At 38.2% G+C, this 22,315-nt stretch overlaps 1 long non-coding RNA gene across 1 annotated transcript; it reads right to left on the reverse strand.

The window, feature by feature from the left end:
• Positions 1-17,779: 17,779 nt before the first annotated feature.
• Positions 17,780-22,275, reverse strand: LOC122432571. The gene is made up of 3 exons (XR_006266881.1): positions 22,185-22,275; positions 21,133-21,227; positions 17,780-18,304 (listed from the first exon to the last, which is right to left on the reverse strand). It is a non-coding gene; the product is annotated as an uncharacterized LOC122432571 (long non-coding RNA).
• Between the last annotated feature and the right edge of the window lie 40 nt (positions 22,276-22,315).

A 22,315-nucleotide genomic window follows, 5' to 3' on the forward strand; every position in this document is an offset into this window, starting at 1 on the left:
CACATCCTCTCTGCTCTGCAGAGAAGAGACAGCATCCTTGGCTTCCTGCTGCCCTTCCAGCGGGAGACCTGCCTTTCTGTCCAGTTGAAATATTTTCTTGGTGAAGGCCTCAGGGTGGAAAGGTTGGGGAGTGGAGGAGAGAGTTTGTTCTTGAATTTATGAACTGTGTGTGTGAGAAACTTAAGCGGCACAGTTCTCCCATCAACATTACAGATATGGGCAAAATAATAATCCTTTTTATCATCCCACAGTCCATAAAACCAATGCCTTTTAATGGTGTGGGCATAATGAAAGGAAATATTAAGTTAATTGGACAGGCACCAATGTTAAGGTCTCAGTAGTAACTTCCGTGCATTGCTTTAACTCTCTGAGCTCATATTTCAAATGACCATTGCTGAGAGAACTCCCAAGTATATTCTTGGCGAATGTGAGTTCTTTCTTTCCTTTTTAAAGTTCATCACCTCCGCTGGGCCTTAACAATCACATTATAAATGCTATTTTGTGTTTTCACATAATTTTTCCTTCACTGAAAAAAATGTTTGCTCTTCTTCTGCAAGGTTGCAACACTTGAAACCAGAACCAAGGACTATGGCTACTAAATTCCAAGTCTTGTTTTATGTACTTGCTTCAAAACAGACATATTTTTCTTAGTATCTTTTACGAGTATATCAGTCACCAATAAAATAGAAGAGGGTAATCCTGGCCAAATTAATAGCCATTTTTCATGGCACATCTGATAATACCGTTTATAGATAAAAAGAGTAGTATGCACTTAATATAATCTCTTAAAAATCTTTCTTCACAAACACTCTTTTGGGGGTCAGGTCTTCCATTATTTTTCCCCTCTAAGTGTCTAGATTGTGTATAATAGAGAGCATCAATTCTCTTTCCAGTGACTGCTATATTCACTCTTCTGTATTTTATTCCTTCTGTTTTATGGATTTTGCAAACTTGACTTTCAGTTAACCTTATGCCCCCTGAGGCTAAACTTTTGATTTAAAATTATTTGAAGCTTTGGACTCTCAGAATTTTGTCTGGGTAGAGATCCATCTAAGGCTTTAGGCGACTTAGAGCCGAGGAAGCACATCTTTCAGAGTTGTGCCGGGGACCATCTGTTGGCGCCAGATAGCACAAAGGCAGTCGCACTAGCTGGCTGGGAATTTGACAGTGTTCTCTGAAACTCAGTGATGCTGCCAGAGAATTCTTCTTTCAGGGTCAAGTGATGCTATAGACTCAGTTCTAGTAGTGTGAAGCCCATTTAGGCCTCTTGAGCATTTTCTAAGCCATTCACCAGAGACCTCACCATTTAGCCCAGCCTCCCTGTGTTCACACTACCTTGTTCCTCAGTTGCTCAGTCTTGTCCGACTCTTTGCAACCCCATGGACTGCAGCACGCCAGGCTTCCCTGTCCTTCACCATCTCCCGGAGTCTGCTCAAACTCATATCCATTGAGTCGGTGGGGCCATTCAGCCATCTCATCCTCTGTTGCCCCCTTCTCCTCCTGCCCTCTATCTTTCCCAGCATTAGCGTCTTCCAGTGAGTCGGCTCTTTGGATCAGGTAGCCAAAGTATTAGAACTTCATCTTCAGCATCAGTCCTTCCAATGATTATAAAGTGTTGATTTCCTTTAGGATTGCTGCTTGGTGGGGTGTTAATGTGTCTGGGTGCCATGCCCTGCCTGCTCTTCACACTCTAACTGTTCTACAACCATGCTTCCCTCTTTCCATTTCTCTCAACCCACTGGGCTCCTTAGAGCTTCTCTCCCAGGCTTTGCTTCTTAAATCAGAGAGAGTAGTTCTCACCAACACCGTAGACTTCTTTTTTCTGTTAACTTTTCTTCAATTGTGATCATTTATGGGGGGGGGGGCGGTGCTCACTAGTAATTGCTTTATTTGATAGATATAATTTAACATCAACCAGCAGTTGTAGCATTTACATTAAAAACTTTTTTTATTGAATGAAAGACTCTTTAAATTCTTTGGTCTTTCCAATTTTCAAAAGTACATGATCCCATATAATCCCTTAATAACCCTTTTCTTCACAAAATAACTCTCTTCTTCCCCCTACCCCTCCAAGGCCTCTCCCCACTGGTGAGCACTTGTTTACTGAGTCGGTTCAGTAATATCCCACTTCACCTCCCCATCAGTCCTCTTTGTTGTTACACCAGGCTTGAAAGGCTTGTGAACTTTCCAGAACTATGTGAATTGATTGGGCCCGGTAGCTCTGTCTCCCTCTCTAAATAAATAATGTGTTACCGTACTTCACTGTAAAGACTAATGACATCTCTGGAAACTGTTTTCCTAACTTGTCCTGAAATCTACATCTCTAGGTTTTAATTTTTTTCTGAGTTTTATCCCTGTTACTTACTAAATAAATGATACTCTGCTGATGTTCTGCTATCAGTTCACACTCAGACTCAAGTGTCAATTCAAGTTTATCTTCCCTTTTACCACGGTGTGTTTATAACAATACGGAGGTAGGAGTCCATCATTTGAAGCCACAACACTTGAGTTTGTGCACCTGGCGTAACTTCTTTCAAATTTATGTAAGTCCTTGAAGTGTGAATAGTATTAGCAGTATTACATGTGTTATCTTAATACTTTTATAATGCATTTTTCTTCCTTTTTATTCTTCCTATGAGTGCCCTAGCTCATCTACTCACAGAAATATCAGGCATCTCTTTGTAAAATACTTAGTAAACTACTTGCCCAAAGTCAAACTCTTTGGTGTGATGCTTTAGAACTACCTTATACTTATTCAAATATATGTTTTCTGATCTTCACTTTTGCTAGAAGTTCTCAGCTCTCACCAGCCCTGTTATCTCCTGAAGACAACAGAGCACTGTGTTAACTCCTCAGTCACATCACCACGACCCTTGTCTTTGCCTTTTTATTTCAACTTGTTCTTCAAGCCCTATCTCACCCTGATTTTCTGGGTATTAACCTATTAACTCCATTTAATACCTAAATGAAATAACCACACTACCTAACATTTGCCTTGTTCATGGTCTACAGGCCTGACTTGTATTATTATGATGATGTTAATTACTCTGTAGACCCTGATTATTGCTTAACAATTCATACCTAAGAAAGTATTTTCTTGGCCTTGGTTTTCTGACAAAATGAGGGACATTATATTTTCTCTTTATAGGTCTTTATGAGATTTTATAGGTTAATTAAAACATTCTGAAAAGCTTCTTGAATTAAGATTAATAAAGTTATATATCTTTATGCTTGGCTGTCGGTTCTATTTTTCTATTATTGATGGCAAGCAATTTTTGAAAAAAATTATTTTTTCTTAGCCTTTAAAAAACAGTTCTTAAAGTTCAAACTGTGACCAGTGACTGTTGTGTAGATGGATAAAACAAAACAAGACATGCTGTATAATTCCCTCCCACACAGGTATTTATATGCACTTCTTAAATATAATGAAGAAAAAAAGAAGAAAAAATAAAGAAAGCAAGAAAACGAAGGAAAGAAAACATGAAATCCTATAAAGCAAATGACTGAAAATTTCCTAGCAAGGTTTTAATGCAATTCGTTTATTCAAACTTTGATTTAAAGATGGAATATTTTGTAATGGAACCATATCCGAGTCAGAAATCTAATTGCATCCTTAATTTTGGAAGCAAGTGGATACAGTGTTATGTCTTTTTTAATGTGGTCTTGAGCAAAAGAGTAATTTGCAGCCAAGTAACAGCATCCAGTTTTTAAACCCTTATTTGTTTCCCCTGGGATGAAGATCTTTTCTGTGTCTGCCAACAGGTTTTTTCTTTTTTAATCTGGTGACCAATGAAGAAACTTGACAGTTTTCATAGACTGAAAAGTTATGGGGAGATATAAACTTCCAATTAAAGGACTATAAATGTGATTAGGTTTGTTTGAGTGAAAACAGCTTCCCTTTTCTGGTTTCCTCTCTCCTAGCCCTTGCGTTGATTTAACTAATGGATGTCAAGTGTAATCTCTTCATCTCTTGGGTCTCTGGTTCCTTCCGGAGATAAAGTTCTGTGATTCTATGCAAAAATGATTCTCAGTTTGGTTGGGTGATCAATACTTGAAAGACTCTGACAGAAGCCATAAATTATCTCCCCAGTAAAAAGTACAGATTCCTGAAAGACATGTACAGTTGACCCTTGAACAATATGGGTTTGAACTGCATGGGTCCGTTTAGACACAAACTTTTTCCACTAAACAGGCACTGCAATACTACACAGTCTGCACTTAGATATGGAAGGACTTCAAAAACAGACAACAGTAAATTTATGGATGAATTTTGGACTACACGGGGGTTGCTGCCCCTAACTCCTGCATTGCACAAGTATTAACTGTATATGTACATAATTATATTTATATGGCTTCCTTGGTGGCTCAGATGGTAAGGAATCTGCCTGCAATGCAGGAGACCCAGGTCTGATCCCTGAGTTGGGAAGCTCCCCCGGAGAAGGGCATGGCAATCCACTCCAGTATTCTTGCCTGGAGAATCCCAGGGACAGAGGAGCCTGGCAGGCTACCATCCATGGGGTTGCAAATGGTCAGACACGACTGAATAGCTAACACTTTTTTCATGAAATATGTGTATATACATATGCATATATGTGTGTGTGTGTGTAGATATATATAGTTTTCTTTTTTCTTAAATTGCCTAAAGTTAGCTGTTAGGTATGCAGCCATTATGCAGGTTTTCATAACAACCAAGCCCCCCCAGTAGTATGGACCCCAGAATCTGCAGAGCCCCACTGCAGTCTCTGAGATGGCAGATAGAAGGCTGGCACATGGCCTGAGCTCTTGCCAATTGAATCATCCTGTCTACTCCTGGGACTTTGAGTCTAGATCTAATGTTACAAAGAAACAGTGATTGCTATATATTTATTCTGGAGGCACAAGTGGGTTTAGTGCTCCAAACCAGCAAAAGCTGTGTTTCCAGCAGTGAAATACTATGTCTGCTAGCAGTGGGGTCCTAACCAGTCTCTTTTTGTGGTGTGATTTTCACTATTATTGCCTAGCTTCCTTTGGTTTCATAACTGATTTCTAGGTTCTACAGTATCTTTCCAGTAAATTTGTCAAACTAACCAATATCCTTCTAGTGAATTAACTTTCTGTTTAAGGTCACCAGAATGGGTTTCTGTTGTTTGTAAACAAAAGCCCTAATACACATAAAAGTAAGAAAATAGTTTCAGTATTTTATTATAATGAGTCCCTAAGTCCATCCGTGGATACTGCCTCTCAATCTAGCGGTTTGGTATTTTGGGGGAATTGGTGGTTGGTGCTGCTGCTTGCTGTGAAGTCGCTAAGTCATGTCTGACTCTGTGTGACCATGGACTGCAGCACGCCAGGCTTCCATGCCCTTCACTATCTCCCGGAGTTTGCTCAAACTCATGTCCATTGAGTCAGTGATGCCATCCAACCATCTCATCTTCTGTCACCCCCTTCTCCTCTGGCCCTCAGTCTTTCCTAGCATCAGGGTCTTTTCCAAAGGGTTGGCTCTTCGCATCAGGTGGCCAAAGCATTGGAACTTCAGCATCAGTCCTTCCAATGAATATTCAGGACTGGTTTCCTTTAGGATGGACTGGTTTGATCTCCTTGGAGTCCAAGGGACTCTCAAGAGTCTTCTCCAGCACCACAATTCGAAAGCATCAATTTGTAGCATTCAGCTTTCTTTATGGTCCAACTCTCACATCTGTACATGACTACTGGAAAAACCATAGCTTTGACTACATGGAACTTTGCTGGCAAAGTAATGTCTCTGCTTTTTAATATGCTGTCTAGGTTTGTCATAGCTTTTCTTCCAAGGAGCAAGCATGGTGGTGGTTAGGATGGGGAAGTAGCATAAAGGGATGGTTAAGGACATCTGCTCTAAAGAACATCAAGTTAATTGTTAAAAAATATTACGGGTTTGAAAACCTCAACTTTCTCACAGTATTAGTATGAGGTTAAAAGTCATGAATTTATGCTTATCATTTCTAGAAAGTCAAGTTTATTTTAAAAGCGTACATTAGTAATCTAAATTATTTACTTTAGGTCTTGGTACCTCTTATTTTTAAGCTGAGGAGTAAGTTAGATCTCTATCCTCTGACCAAAGTAAATTAAATAAGGCTCCTCATAAATTCATCTTCTGTAGTATATACCAAAGAGGCCTTTTTAGTGAAGGAAATAAAACAAAAGGGCTTATATCTGGGTTATAAGTGGGCTCACATTCATCTGACCCAGCAATTCTCTCACACTGAGTCTTTTCATAAAAAATTTCAGAGTCGAAATATAGGAGACTGTTCTATGTAAGTTAGTCTACCTAGTATATTCTGCAAAGACAAATTTTAAAAATTAACCTCAGAGTGTTTATAGAGTAACAGATGGCCTGCAATTGAATGTCTTAAGTTAATATATAATGAGCCTACTACATGTTTAAATGGCCTGTATGTATAGATTTTGTTAAAGTATAAATGATTGACACCTAAGCTATGAAGATTAAAACTGTGAAGAGTGTGTGTGTGTGTGTGTGTGTGTGTGAAATCTCTTTTCCAAGGTAATCAAGTTCTCTTAGAATTTATCACTTGTGAGGCAATTAATACTAAAATTTTAAATATAAGGAAACTAGAAAGTATGAGATCCAGAGTAAGTGAGCTGGGCAGGTCATGTGACTTCAGAAAATGAAAAGAAAGGCAAGCAAATCTGTTTTCTCCAATCCTTAGTGCTTTCTTTTGATTTGATTATGTGATCCCCATCTAGACAGTCAAAGAGAAGTTTAAAAGTAGGCTTTCCCTCTTCAGAGGTCAATTTCCTTTGAAACACAGAGATGAAATGTTTGTTATATAGTTTGTTTATTAAAATCCATTGTTTTCCCTCTTCTTGTAGCTAAGTCCAGGATGATCTTCGGTGTTTACTGTAGTCCTTGCCTGTAGCTAGCAAATCAGCATCAGCACAGGCAGCCAGAGAATGCTTCTTCTGTGAAAATTAGCGCTCTTCTTGGTAGGCAAAATTTATCTTCAGTGCTTATAAAAGTCTCCAGATAGCATCTTCTCCCCTGGTAGGCTTTACACGGAGCAGAGCAGACCTGTCCTACTCAGGCTGGAACTGAAGGATCATCTCCACAAGAAAGCACTTCTTGAGAATTGAATCTCTGGTTTCTCAGCTACCAAGGGAGTACCTTATGGTTTTTACACGTATTATATGTATAATAAGAACCCCCATATATAATATATATAATAGCACCTTATGTATAAGGACTTGTTGTTTACTTGCTAAGTCGTGTCTGACTCTTTTGTGACCCCATTTCCAACTCTCTTGTGACTCCCATGGACTCTAGCCCCCCAGGCTCCTCTGTCCATGGGATTTCTCAGGCAAGAATACTGGAGCGGGTTTCCTTCTCCAGGGCATCTTCCCAACCCAGGGTTTGAACCCTCATCTGCATTAGCAAGTGGATTCTTTACCATCTAAGCCACCAGGGAAGCTTATTCTAATAAGGACACCTGTTTGCTAATAACTAAACTGAGGGTATCAAAACACAGAGTGTTAAAAAGCAAAAAAAGCGTGGGAATACAGTGCAGATCACACATATACACAAATAAGTCCTTGTTCTTGGTAGCTTAACAGACCATAACTTTTTCTAAGTGGCTAAATAGGCTTACAGATTTTCTAGTATTTATTGCATTTCATTTTAATAAGCAGTTATTACAGTTAAATAACTAATTACTTTACAGCAGGTATAACAAATATCGTGGGGTGTCATCATTAAAATGCTTTATTGCCGGGTTTTCAGTGTCACAAAGTAATAATCAAAGGCCGACCTTAAAAGAAGTAAAATGAGTTCCATTAGAGAAGCAAATTAAGATTTCATTTTCAGGGAGACTCCGTATGCTTGACTGCTATATGAATAAATTAGCGTAGGCTAGAGACAATAGGTCTATTGAAATGGCTTGTGTTGAATGAGTGACTGGACGGAATATCCTCTGAGTCCACTCCAGGGTGTGTATTCCTCCTGCCAGGTGATTGGGATCCTTTTGTCTCTTACTGGTTGACAGACTATAGACGAGAAGGCATTTTTCAGTTTTAATTTGTGACTGTGCTACAGAAGACGTGACTGAGAAGTTAAGAGAGATTTAAAAAATAGGAAACTTCTCATTCTTCTATGGGTCTATAAGGGGGTAATGTTTAAAATTAAAGACTAAGATCAAGATGTGAAGGTATTGATTTTTATAATGTTGGTAGCTAGGGATGTTGATTCATCTCTTTTTCAGATCAGGAAGTCAAACTGTAATAGGAGCTTACTAGTTCTCCAGGGATATCACTAAATGTACAGTTGATATAAAATATCAAAAGTAAAAGTAACTAAGCAATCAAAGGATTTACTCCCAAATTATAAATCCTCTCTTTGATTATACATATATATAGAGTCATATATATTTGTACATAGAATCATATATATCTGAATGCATATGTATCTTTGAATATATATAATATTTGAAGTGGTTGACAGAATCATGGACTATTTGAAATATTGGAATTAATAGAAGATTTCACTGTTATGTTGTTTATCCCTTTATTTTTGTAATAAAAAACTGAGGCCAGAGAGTTGAACTGAGTTATTCAGTTTCCATAGTTAATGGTCAGAATAACACTTCCTTAAAGTATAATAATATTTGTATATAAATAATGATCTTTTGATGCCTCTACTTTAAAACTTCAATGTAACTCACTGGGAGAAAAAAGGATTTTGGTTCGGCCTGAAATTTCATCTTTTTATTTACCAGTACCCTGGAGAAGGAAATGGCACCCCACTCCAGTATTCTTGCCTGGAAAATCCCATGGACTGAGGAACCTGGTAGGCTACAGTCCATGGGGTCGCAAAGAGTCACACGACTGAACGACTTCACTTCACTTTCACTTCACAGAGGGTATCTGCATTATTATGTAGAGTAAGAAGTTAATCTGCATTGCTTTTGAAAGTCATTTGCTACTCAGTTTAAATATTCTGAACTTCATTATCTTGCAAGTAAAAATGTGATCAGTTTAACATCCACACCCAAATCTATTTAGCTCCAAATCCTGATCTACCCAGGCAGGACCTCAGGGCTAGTCCCTTTCCAAGTGATCTCAGGATTTCTGAGTGAACATGACTCACTCAGTAGTACAGCTCTTAAAATTTTCTTCCAGATTCAGATTCTTGGTGGTCTGCTCTCCCTAGGTCCTAAGCCAGTGCTTTAAGATGCTGCTGTTGTATTTGGTGCAGAACCAGGGAGACTATTTGTGGCTACTTGGTGACCAGTGCATTGGTAAAGAATCTGCCTGCAATGCAGGAGACCCTGGTTTGATAGCTGGGTCAGGAAGATCCCAGGAATTGAACCCTGGAGAAGGGATAGCCTCCCCACTCCAGTATTCATGGTCTTCCCTGAAGGCTCAGACAGTAAAGAATCTGCCTGCAATGTGGGAGACCTGGGTTGGGAAGATCCCCTGGAGGAGGGTATGGCCACCCACTCCTGTATTCTTGCCTGGAGAATCCCGTGGACAGAGGAGCCTGGTGGGCTACAGTCCATGGGGTCTCAAAGAGTCGGACACGACTGAGCGATTAAGCATGGCACAGGTGTCCAGTGGAGAACTTCAGAGCCCCAGAACATATTCATACGCTGCTACTGAATCCTCGAGCTTCAGTATGCAGGCATCATCCATTTTTCTACTTCTTCTCTACACTCTCCCCTAGCCTGCCAAAGCCTCTTCCTTTTCCAGAAAATATTAATAATATGAGGCAAAAGGAAACTTCCAGAGTGCTGTTCATGTCACTTTTGAAAAAGCATTTATGTTCATCTTCATCCAGCTAAGATAACATTTTAAGAAGATTTTGAGATACATTTTACTCTCTGAGAACTGGCGTGAGTGATGGATCATCATTACTGTAATTAATCACTTCTTGTAAGGATGATGAAGATTTGTGTGGTTTGGCCAAAATATTGAGCCTCCATTAAGACATATTTTCTCAATTATTCAACTAAAAACCCATCTCTGGAACAACTTCACAAAGGATAACTTCGTTTTAATCTGTATGTCTAGTGCCTTACTTTCTATGAGGTCCAAATGGATCTCAAGTCTTTTTCTGGGCCATTGACATGGAAAATGATAGTTGGCAGTCAACGGTCATTAAAACTACATTCTTAGGTTGATGCTATAGCATTGGGTAGCTGTTACTGTCATGTTGTGAGTGAAAAAGGTAGAATCATAGTATTTTAAAAATGGAAGGGAACTTAGAAATAATTTTGTTCAACTCCCTTGCCTTATAGATAAAAGCAATCATATAACAATTTGTCATTTTATACCCAATTTAGAAGTTTTCAATATTCTTCTATAAAAAGAAGACATACAATCAAATAAGGTACTATTCCTTGCAGAGACAGTTTATTTGAGCATTTAGTTTCTATTCCATTTAACCATTGCACTGGTGTATCTGGTGGTAATTCTTTTCCTTGATTTATAACGATCCCAGGTACATTTTATACTCCATCCATGAAATGACAGGAACGCCTAAAAAATAATTCACATTTTAGTAAAGAATTCCACCGAAATTCTTTCTTGGATGGGAATATTTTGCAATAAAATGAAATTAGGTAGATAAAGCAATTTCTAAAATAGTGGGATTGTTAGAGCACTGATAAAATTAGGTGAAGTCTGAATGAGTATCTTGAATGGCTGTGGAGGAGGGGCTCAAAGATAAGAAATTTAACTTTATGTTTTTTTGGATAAATGCAGTAACATTTAAGTTTCTGAAAACTCAATCAGAATGTTCAAATGTACTTCCTACTGATTGCCTTGTTTCTCCTGTATCATGTTAAACCAGCCTTGGCTCTTCATGACTCCCCAGGGATTTCCAATTCTTTGCCCTTCCTAAGAGCCATCTGTTGCATTGCTGTTCCCACTAGATCTGACATAAACATTTATGTGTGAGTTCATCTCCAGCAGAGACTGTGCCTAGTAAATTCCTGCAACTCTGTACCGCCCAATGCTTAGTTACTAAGTGTATTTTTTCTCAAGGTATCTTCTCTGAGAAAGGTTATATTGTGGAGCTAATTTAACTGAAGCTAGCACACAAACTTTTTCTAATTAATTAACACCTTGGTGATAAAGGTGGTGGTGGTCACTGAGCACCAAGGTAAGAGCTCTTTTCACAGATGTTGAAAATCTTCATCTAAACAAACAAAATGGTCATAAGAATTGAAAATATTCATACAGTATTCTTCCCATGAGTCAAACTCAGATAATGGAGATCTACCAAAGGGATTGTATTGACATAGTTTGTTTAAGGGCCGTCAAGGCACCATTGACTAGAAGCAAATTGGTTATAATTCACTTGAGAATGTTGTGGTGCCTGTGTTCATCGTCTTCTGAAGCTGGCTTATAAAATCAAACCAGCGTCCTCCTGGACATATTTAATAATGTATTCAAGCTGGCATTTTGCCAAATCCCTTTGAGACAGTATTAAATTGAAAGATATTTTAAACATTCATTTTTATGAATGTCACATAGGTAACGACCTTGTCCAATTCGCAGAGCCTAGTACACAATGAAGCATTGACTAACAGTTTATTAGAGTAAAATGGGATTCATTTTTCTACATTGGATATTTATTTGCCTCAGTGTGTTATTTCAATTTTATAGAGTTTTTTGTTCTGCTTAAGAAATTAATACATGTTCATTGTAGAAAATTAGAAAAATGCAAAAGAAATGAGGAATAATTTAAAAAAATAACTTGATTCAGAAAAATGACCACTATTTCTATTTTGGTCTCAATCTTTTAAAATGAAATGTAAAAATACATATTTATTTTTATATATTTTCATTTTTTATAGTTTTTAAATTTAATTTTATTTAAAATTTTGTATCAATTGTTATAAAATTAAACAATACATATTGCATAATTTAATATTTTTATACAATGCATTTAATGGAAATATTAATATAATGTGTGAGGTATTAATTTTATGTAAGCAACATAATTTATTTCTCTATAATTGGGTACTTATGTAATTTCTCTTTGTTGCTATTATGCAAATATTATTGAATATTTGTGTTCTTAAATTCTGGTCTTTTTGTAATTATACAAAATTTAAGCATAAGATTCTCTCTCATGCCAAATTCCTAGAAACAGACATTTGGATAAAAGGAGGGGAGAACTGTTAACTACTCTTGCCTTGCAGTGTCAAATTGCTGTCCACAAAATTTGATACAATTCTTTCTTCACATTATCAATTTAGGAGAATCTGTTTCCTCCTCCTTAATTAATGTTATCAATTTCTATAATATATTATCAGTTTATAACCCATGTGTTTCTATGAGAGAAAAATATTTTGCTCATGATATTATAATGTCTAAAACATTTTAATAAGCCTTTTACTTTCCCAATGTAGTATTTGTATGTATAATTTATAGGAAACTGTGATAGTTCCTACTTTTCTTTCTCATCTCATATTGGAATAATTTAACATCAAATATTTACTGAATGGCTACTATGTATAATGCCTCACTAGAATAATAATGAACAGAAACGCCAGATTCATGGAAAATTGGAAAAGGTGTGTATAATTAGGTATCAGGTTTGGCCCATGACCTGGAAGGCAGACCTCTGGATACAGACTGGGGACAGTAGTTGGCCCTCCTGTTAGCAGAAGTGGTATTTTATGACACAGCTGGGACGCACAGGTGTGGACAAATCAGAAGGGACAAGATTGTTAGATAGTAAACTAGGGAATTGGGCTTCCCTGGTGGCTCAGTGATAAAGGAATCCACCTGCCAATGCAGAAGACACGAGTGCAATTCCTGGGAAGATCCCCTGGAGAAGGAAATGGCAATCCACTCCGGTATTCTTGCCTAGGAAATCCCGTGGAGAGAGGAGCCTGGCAGGGCTACAGTCCATGGGGTCACAAAGTGTCGGACACGACTTAGCAGCTCAACAACAACAAAGCTTGGGGATTGCCTGAGGATACTCAGTGAGCTAATCCTTGAGAAATCATGGATGAAATCTTTCATCCATGATTTCATCCTTGAGAAATCTCTATCTCCTTGAGAAATACCTACATCTTGCCTAGAGAAATAACAGCCATATTTTTCAGGGTCAATGTTCAAATTCTCATTGTTATTAATTTTTCTTATTTTAGAAAATGCCATTGGATAGTCTGCCCACAAAATACATATTAAATTAAAGCACTATGTATGTATTAAATATAAATATCTTTAATACTACTTTAATACTGTAACTACTCCTCAGATCCCTTTTACACATAACAAAATAGCCAACTTTGGTATTATTTATCTTAGCCACTTTGGCATTATAATCATCTTCCTTGTTCTGAAGCTAATTTTATTTCTAGAATTTGGAATTTCTTTGTATGATGAAGTACTAATGGTAACTTTACCAACATGGAAAGTGTAGAGAATTCCTCTGGGGCTCCAAAAGAGTTTTGCTCTTTTAACCTTTAACTTTATAGACACCTAAACTACTTTAAAGTACCACAATATATAACATTAACAATGCATTTATTTGTAAATAGGCAAGAGTGCATGGTGGGCCCTTCAAAATAACATCTTTATTTTCTGTAGCAATTCACAAACCACTTGGCATACACTATTTCATATAGTTATGGCAAAATAATTCACAATTTATATATAAGGAAACTGAGGCTCAGAGAAATCAAACTATTTGTCATAAGTACACAGCCTATAAGTAGCATAATCATAGCCAACTACACACTCCTATGTATAAAATAGATGACTAATGAAAACCTACTGTATAGCATGGAGAACTCTCCTCATTGTTCGACTGTGACCTAAATAGGAAAGAAATCCAAAAAAGAGAGGCTTCCCTGGCAGCTCAGATGGTAAAAATCTGCCTGCAATGCGGGAGACCCGGGTTCGATCCCTGGAGCGGGAAGATCCTCTGGAGAAGAGACTGGCTACCCACTCCAGTATTATTGCCTAGAGAATTCTATGGACAGAGGAGCAGAGAGTCAGACACGACTGAGCAACTAACACCAACACAGGGAACTCTACTCATTGCTCTGTGGGGACCTAGATAGGAGAGAAATCCAAAAAAGTGGAGCTAGGTATACAAATAGTTGATTTACTTTGTTGTGAAGCAGAAACTAACACAACATTGTAAAGCAACTATAGTGAAAGTCGCTCAGTCCTGTCTGCTCCTGGAGACCCCGTGGAGCCTGCCAGGCTCCTCTGTCCATGGAATTATACAGGCCAGAATACTGGAGTAGATACTCCAATTTGAAAAAAAAAAAGATCCTCTTTCTAGATGTATGATTATAATGTATCAATACATGTATTGATTTTATTGTATTATAATTTATCAATACATATATTAAACATATAAATATTACATATTTATAAATATACATTTGTATATCATATAATTATGCTATCTAATGTATATGTAATATATATCTAGAAAGAGATTTAATATAAGGTATTAAGGTATTTAAAATGGTAATATGTATAAAATTATATCTATATCTGTATCTGTATTCTATTGGTTATGTTTCTTAGAGAACCCTGTCTCATATAACCGTAAACATCCTTATTTTCTGGTTGTGCTGGATGGGATGATGATCCTTCCACCAATATTCACATTTTAATCCTAGAAGCCTGTCAGTGTGACCTTATCAGGAAGGAGACTTTGCCAAAATGATAAATTTAAGTGTCTCCATATGGAGAGATTATCCTGGTAGTCCCTAAATGTAATCACAAGGTTCTATATAGGAGAGAGCAGGAAGGAGATTTGATTACAGGAGAAGATGATACTGTGATGACAGAAGCCAGACACTAGGCGCTGGATTTGATGATGGAGGAGGGCCCCCCTGCCAAGGAATGGAGCTGGCCTCTAAAAGAGGGGAAAGGCAAGGAAATGGATTTCCCCCTTGAGTCTCTAGAAGGAACCAGCCCTGCCTTCAGCCTGCCTTCAGTCCAGTGAGGCTGATTTTGGACTTTTGACTTCCAGAACTGTAAGAGAATCAACTTGTCTTGTTTGAAGCTGTTAAGTTTGTGACAATTTGTTGCAATAGTAATAGGAAAAAATTTGTAGGAAAATAGGAAATAAGAGGAAAATAACAGTAATAGGAAAGTAATTCCTATTACAATAGTAACAGGAAATGATAAGTGATGAAAACTATTCTGAACTTAGTTTTCCTCTCTCCTGATAAAATTCCTCTACTCTGTGTCTCTTAAGCATTTCACAAGATGCATTTGCTTCTGGAAATCCCAGTCCCATAATCTTGAGAGGTCATCCTTTACAGAAAGTCATGTGGATAGGGCCAGGTGTGAGTCCTGGGGCTTGATGAAAGTCTTACTCAAAGCTTCTGGAATGGACCCAGGAGAAGGCAGTTAAGGATCTGTAGGTCTGGTTGGGCTCCAGGCAAGTTTGCCTGTGTACACGTGACACGGTGTTCCTCTCAGTACACAGTGGTCAGTGGTCAGTCCTTAGGAGGGAATAAGACAGCCTGAATCTTGGCTCTTGGTCCCCTGCTCACTCATACATCAGCATACGCAAGTAGATGATGGATAAACCAAGACAGCAGGCCTTGTTCTCTGTGAAATATCCCTCCAAAGTGCAGTAAATTTCTAGAATAATTTGATCAAAAGAGAGACATCTGAAACGATGAAACCCAGAAATTGTCCAGGGAAAAAATTTAACATAATTCAAGAGTAAGTTTTTTGGTTCATTTTTAACAGACCAGAGGTAAAAAGAAAAAAAAAAAGTCTAACACCTGAAGCTTGGGAATCTATGCTTTATTCCCCCTGTGCGGCATCCCTAGGCTTTTCTCAAGTCAGAACTGACAAGAGAATGCTGACCATAAGCCAGCTGCTCTTTCCTGGCAGGTGAGCTGGCCACAACGAGGCAGACATATCAGGGAGGAAATACCAACTTTCACTTCTTTTTTGCTGGCTTAAGACTTGTTAGTTGCTTGATCAGCTAAGAAATCTAAATTGCAAAGCACAGAGTCTATACTTCTGGATAATAATCTGTTTACCCCTGGGAGCCCTGTCCTCTGCTTGACTCATTTGCTGCTCTTCTTTGAGTCACAATCTACTTGAGATGACATAGCCTCTTTAAAAATTGTTTTTAATTTATGTATTTATTAATTTTGGCCGTGCTGGGTCTTGGTTGCTGCTGTGTTGGGCTTTTCTCCAGTTGCAGTGAGTGGGGGCTGCTCTCCAGCTGTGGGGCATGGGCTTCTCATTGTGGTGGCTCCTCTTGTTGCGAGCACAGGCTTTAGGTGCACAGGCTTCAGTAGTTGTGGCTCATGGGCTCAGCAGTTGTGGCATATGGGCTTAGTTGCTCTATGGCATGTAGGATCTTCCTGAATCAGGGATCAAACCCATGTCTTCTGCATTGGCAGCCAGATTGTTTATCACTGAGCCACCAGGGAAGCCTGACATAGCCTCTTGAAGTGACTTTTCTGTGTTGCTCTGACTTGCAGGGATTTCAGGATGCAGAATTTTTACCTTTGACTCACAGCTCTCCTTTTTCCTTTGAACACGGACTAGGAGCAAACCTAACGATTACAGTAGTCAATCTTTACTCATTTTGAATCTCCTAAGAATTGTGGTCAGTCAGCTTATAAGTTGTAGGATGAGTTCTTTCTTGGAAGTCTCCTTGGAAGGAAATTGAAATAAGCCTTAGAAAGGCAGTTCTGGGCGTCTTCTATGGTTGAGATAAAGTATTTGAATCCTGCATAATTGAGTTATTTTCCCAGAAGATTATCAGCTGAATGGCTATAGACTTCTATTGGGCTCTGCTATTAGTTTATCAGGCTTGATCAGAAATAGACACGGAGGGGACATAGTCTGTGCTCAGGCTAGATTCTGACAACATGTGGAAGAAGAGTGGGTCACAGAAAGGATCTGAGGCTGCAACGTCTGCAGTGAGCACTGTTTAGTCTGTGATGGGGCAGCTGGAGAGAGTGAGGTCCCATGGAACACCTGGAAGAAGAGCTTTGAAGGAGAAGGTAGATCAACACCTCTATTTGATCTGCACTATGTGAGACATCACCTGATACTGGCTTTTTACTCAATGCCCTGATTTTTGGCTCTTTCTGGATCTCTGTCTCCTATCACTGTCTCTTGCTCCTTGGTATAGGAGGGGACAGGCAGGTAAGAGAAGGCACAGGAAAAAGGGGAATGAGAATGTGAGGATAAGGCTGACCTCTGGGAAAATTTCCTGTTACCCGCTATGTGTAGATAATTCAGGTTGTACACACAGTGGTGAGGGCAGCAACCCAAGTGGATTCACCAGACCTCCCCATTCTCAGCTCCCTGAGACATTTGGAATTATTGCCAGTGGTTGTCAATTGATATGTGCCATGAACATTGCCATTGTTTATAGACTGAATAAATAACGTTTGCCATCTACTAGTGCTACGTTTCAAATATAACAGAAAATAAATTTACTTTTAAATGCTAGTGAATTTATGTGAACTATTACTTTTTTATTCTTCATTTGTTCCCCAGTTTACCTTAGTAAAATAATAGTACCATTATGGGGACACCTGGAAAAGAAAGATTGTTTTTTTTCTTCAAATTTTATAAAAATACGAGTAGACAAATTCTGGCACCTTTGAAGGACCAAGTGTTTTGTTAGATAAACATAGCCATAACTTCCCCCAATACAGTGGCTATTCTGTCCACACAATATCCACTTGTCATTGGAGATGTTGGGGGGTGCATAATTTCCTCAGTTCTGCCTCACCACAGCGAAGATTTGAAATGATGGGCCAGTGTTACAGTTCGGTTACAGCTCAGAGTTTTATTTGGCAAGCAAAGGTAAGTACACCCTGGAGGCGTGAGGGCAGGCAACCCCAAAGGAGGGGCCTCAATCCATCTTGGCTTCCTCCTTTTGTTCATTTGTCTCCTCCCCGCTGAGCCTGCCCTGTGCAAATTGGGGATAGCCAAGAAGGGGGTGTGTTTCTTTTACCTGAAGTTCTCACTCTGGTCTGTGGGTTTTCTTTTGTTCTGTTTTCACGGGCTTTCCCTTTCTTTGTCTTTTAGCTACTGCCATTTTGGACTCCTTTTTCCTATTCTAACTACCTAACATTCACCCCTTAAGAGATGGGAGGCCCAATTCTTTGGGAGCAGGGTCGTTGAGGTCTCTCTGGCTACTTCCTGCTGAGCTGGGATGGCGAGGGGCATTGGTCCTCCCCTTCTTGCTTGTCTCAAGCCTCCAATTCCTTATAGCAGTGTCCATTTAAGGGTGAGTGGTATTTTCTGTGGTCAGGTATAGTTTTATATATCCTTGTTGAACTGGCACTGCATGTTGTGGCTTGTTGACCTGGGCAGAGACCAAACGGGTTAGACAGTTGATAATACATGGAACAATCATAAGCAGCATCAATATGGTGATAACAGAGACTAGTAGGGGCATTAGCCAACCAAATTCCCCTTCGCCAGGAGAAGGATCCCCAAAGAGAGATTGTAGCCACCCTGCGAACTCTCTGGCTCGTTCTTTGAGATCCTGTAGGATCTGAATGTTTTTCTTTTTCCTATCCTAACTACCTTACAGATGTGTTTTGTGTTCTTTCATTAAAATGTGCATTTGAGAGTTCACCTATTATCTTTCAAATTCAGTGGTTTTCCATCAGATAACTGTGTCATTTATAATTAAAATATAAACAAAATTTTTCTCTTTATAAAAAAGCATAGACTGAAAAGGGGGAAATGCTTCACTCTTCTGCCACTCAGCATATTTACTATTAATCTCTGGGTGTATTTCCTTCTATAACTTTTAAAATATCCATGATTATATATATTATTTTTTTTTATATATTATTTTTTAAAAGAGATTTTTTTCCTGGGTTCTCTGTATAGCTTTTTGTCTTTTTTTTCTTTGATTTATGAATTTAGGATTAACGTCTTTCCATGAGAAGACATCTTGTTAAAATTTGGAATTCCTTATTAATTCATTTGCAAAAGAATCTGTGATTGAGGTAAATCCAAGTTTCTAGAGAGCAGAAAGAAATTCTTGTTTTCCTTTGAAAGCATGCCTGGAAGGTATGACAAGTTAAGATGATGGCTCAGATTTTTTTCTAACATGTCTTTCTTCCAACTAAATAATTATGCTTTCTTTCCTTATGCTGCATGTTCTTTTATGCTTTTATTCTTGGTCTGTGATTAAAACCTCTTTAATTAGGAACTAGAGAAATCACTCTAATTTAGGATTCATTTAAAATTTACTGGCCTGCACTTAATTCTAATCTTTCACTGCTTGTGTCCATTTACTAGGGTGATTTTAGCATTACATATCTTCCTCTTCTAAAAATAAGTTTTTTTCTGAAGCCTATTTAAAAGGCCCTCAGGATTGCATAGATATCAAACAGCACATTAGTATTTCACATTTTAGTTTAAATGAGATAGAAACTTGCAAACCAAATTTCCTTTAATAAAAACACAAGCTTGAAAATTACACTCTATAATATTTCCCTGGCTATAACCTCAGGAAGGGCAAAATGCATCTTCATAGGATAAATGTTAGACTGTAAGAATAATAAAATGAGCTCAGAGGAGAATAACAGAATAATTAAAGGCTTAGACAATAATATCTGTAGAGCAAATAACAGAATTGTATTTATTGCCTTGGTAAAATGGCTGTTAGTGATTATAAATAGAATTTATAATGGCAAATTGAATATTGACCACTGTTCACCAATGTGAAGGATGAAACAAGAACTAGAAGCCTTAAAATAAAGATCTAAGTCCTATCCCTCTAAAAGATTTTTTTAAGAACAAAAAAGTCATTTATTAGAAAGATAGCAAAGTTGATGGAAAGTGTATTGAACCAGCAGTGAGGAGATCTGAGTTCTGTTTGGGCATTGCCTCTGACTCATCAGGCAATCCTTCATACATCCTATTATCTCCCTGGATGAGCATTTACCATCTTTTAGATAAAAAGATGGATCTAAGATATTGATAATATTCCATCAGCCCTGACCTGCTCCAATCATGGTAATATCATTCTTGTCCAGTGTGGCAGAGACCATCAGTTACCTTTCCCACCATCTGTCTTCCCCTTCCACCTCAGAAACAAATCCTAATCATTTTAGCTGGCATAATTTTTCTTAGAATAAAAGCTGTATATCTTCGTTTCCCTGTAGTGCAGTGTGGCTATGTAACTAAGGACTATAATAGTAAGTGAAGCGGAAGCAGATGAATTGCGTGGGAATCGTGGGAAGGTAGATTTAAGGGAGCTGACCTGGCTTCAAGGGGTTTCTTTTTTTGGTCTTCTCCTTTAGACACAAGACTCAGATGAGCTGGCTTAAACTTCAGAAATCACCTTAGACCATTAGGTAATCCTGAGAATGAAAGCAATTGTCTAGCTAATGGAACAAAGATAACATCCTGGGTCTCCTTAATGACACCATGGAGTCACCAAACATGTCCTGGTCTCTGATCTGTGCTTTTTTACATGTGACAGAAGTTTTATCTATTTTTGTTAGGCACTGCTAATTGTTTCCCTCTTAAAGCAGCTCTATTGAATTCTAACTGATGCAGTCAATAAAATGTGATTATTGTTGATTTTTTTTTTTATTGTTGATTTAAAATCACTACAGCTAGCAATTATTTTGCAAATGCCAAAATGTAGTAGATGCCAAACATTGTTCTAGAGGTTTTATGGACATTGCCTGACTTGATTTGTCCAATATAAATACTTAGGAGTTGGCTATTATTATCTATAATTTACAACTAAGAAAATGGAAACTTGGAAAGATTAAATAGTGGCTACAGGATCATCATGGAACTCAAAAATGACCCAGCCTGGATTCTAAACCAGTTTGGGATGATTCCGAAGCCTGTTCTCTCCATCGTTGTCACTAGTTTCATGCAGTCATTCTTTGTGAGTAAAAGATGTACAAGGAGCACCATGTTAGCTGATATTTTGAGAGAGCCTTATAGAATTATCTATATGTAGACAACATGGCATTCAGTCTATTTCCTGAACAAATGTAGGAAACAAAGATCCATTATGCCTGCAGTAATGCAGGTAACTGTCCCCAAACCTTACTTAGACAAACATTTTACCTTTGTAAGAGATTTCTTTAAATGGAAATAACATTCCTTGATATCAAAGACTATGTTGGGGATTAAATACAATGAAATACATACAGTTCATAGTGGAACACCAGGTACACAATAGGTGCTCAACGAATGACACCTGACACCATCATTATTTACGGAGTCCACAGCGATGTTGTGAAAATCTAAGGGAATCAGAAATATTAGGTGCAGATGTAACCTCTGCAACTTGGTAATTACATGAACAGTTTAGTCGTTTAACCTTGAGGCATTTAATTTTCTAAGGAATGGGTAACTTATTTTACAGAATTGTAATTAGAGGTGATGTTTTTCAAGTGCCCATTCCAATGCTTGACATGTCCTAGAATCCCAGCAAATGGAAGTATTCATATTAGCATTATTATGATTCTCAAAGGACTCTAATAAACTCATTTGCCAACAGTAATTTCTCATACGTTTATCAGCTCACATGGAAGAGTGCTTGCTTTGGGGTGTGGCTGAGTGACAGCAGTGTGTGTCTGCTTCAGAGGCTGCCGTGGGGAGGTTTCTGTCGGAGCAGACAGCTGAACTGCGTGCCGAGGCAGACAGTGCGCTGGGCCATTCTGCTGGCCCTGCCAAACTGCTGTGGAATTCAAGTTTGTCTCCCCCGATTATTGTTTCTGTGCATGCCTTGATCTCCTTTCTGCCTTTGCCCTGTAGCCAAAGTCGTCCCAATCTCAGGAGGCCAAAAGGAGACCGGTGCTTGCTGGAAACACAAGGCATATGTATCATGGGAGGGATGTACCCCCGGCTAGATGAGATGTCACAGAGTGGGTGTTCCCCGTGAGAACATTTTCATATATTTTTATTTATCATTCTTTTGGCAAATGTTCATTCTTTTGAAAAGTTTGTCTCATAAGAATCAAATAATAGAGAGTATAGAATGCAAACAAAGGTTTTTGTGTAAAAATATCACTTATTGAATTCTTTTCAACATTAACAGTGCATTGAGAACTCTATTGGAAGGTTGTCCCCAGCTATTTAGAGTGCATGACTCTCCAAGCCTCACTCAAAGTCCTAAACTAGTAGAAATGTTTCTCCATCTCTCCTGATTCCTTTCCCCTCCCTGTCAACTTTTATCTAAGATTAAAATATTTACATACCTTTTTTTTTTCTCATTTAAAAATTTCCAAATTTGACCACATCCTGCATGGAAAAAAGTGTGACTCTAAACTCTTGCTTCTAGGCTGCTCATGATGAAGAATCCACTGGAAGCTCTGGAGGACAGGTGCTC

The sequence above is a fragment of the Cervus canadensis genome, chromosome 31 (genome assembly GCF_019320065.1).
Source record: "Cervus canadensis isolate Bull #8, Minnesota chromosome 31, ASM1932006v1, whole genome shotgun sequence".
Taxonomy (NCBI): Eukaryota; Metazoa; Chordata; class Mammalia; order Artiodactyla; family Cervidae; genus Cervus; species Cervus canadensis.